Source organism: Orycteropus afer, unplaced genomic scaffold (assembly GCF_000298275.1).
Source record: "Orycteropus afer afer isolate SDZICR_OR568_19922 unplaced genomic scaffold, OryAfe1.0 scaffold00133, whole genome shotgun sequence".
In the NCBI taxonomy this organism is placed as follows: Eukaryota; Metazoa; Chordata; class Mammalia; order Tubulidentata; family Orycteropodidae; genus Orycteropus; species Orycteropus afer.
The window spans coordinates 2138235-2138772 of record NW_006921720.1 but is presented as its reverse complement, the minus strand read 5'-3'; positions in this window follow the sequence as shown (position 1 = coordinate 2138772).

The window sequence follows — 538 nt, the reverse complement described above, 5'->3', positions numbered from 1 at the left end:
TGGTTAAGTTTATGTGTCAACTTGTCTGGGCCTGCTAAAGTGGCTGGGCAGCTGAATATAGTTATTCCCCATGGAGAAATTGGTAATTAACTTCATGGTGGAATGTACTGGAGCAGCTGAGTAGCTGCTTTGCATATGTGGTCTGCTTCCGATATATAAGAAACAGCTTTGGGAATGGTCTACAGATTATGGCACTCTTGAACCCTGAATGTAGCCGTGTCATTGTTCAGCAACCTGCCATGCTCTCCCAACCTTGGGACTTCCAGTGGATTTGAATGAACAGCCTGCCATGTGATTTGGTAACATCAGGACTGTGCCTTTTTACTTGTCAACCTTGGGCCTGTCAGCCTCAGTAGCCAGCAGCTGTCTGAGTGAAGAAAAGCCTCCAGCTTCAGTGGGCCTGGTTCAGGAGGCAAAGCTGAAGCCCAGGATTGAGGGGCTTTCCAGTATGGCAATTCCTTCATAAGTTGGAATTAGAAATACCATTTGACCCAGCCATCCCATTACTAAGTATATACCCTAAAGAAGTGAGAGCCAT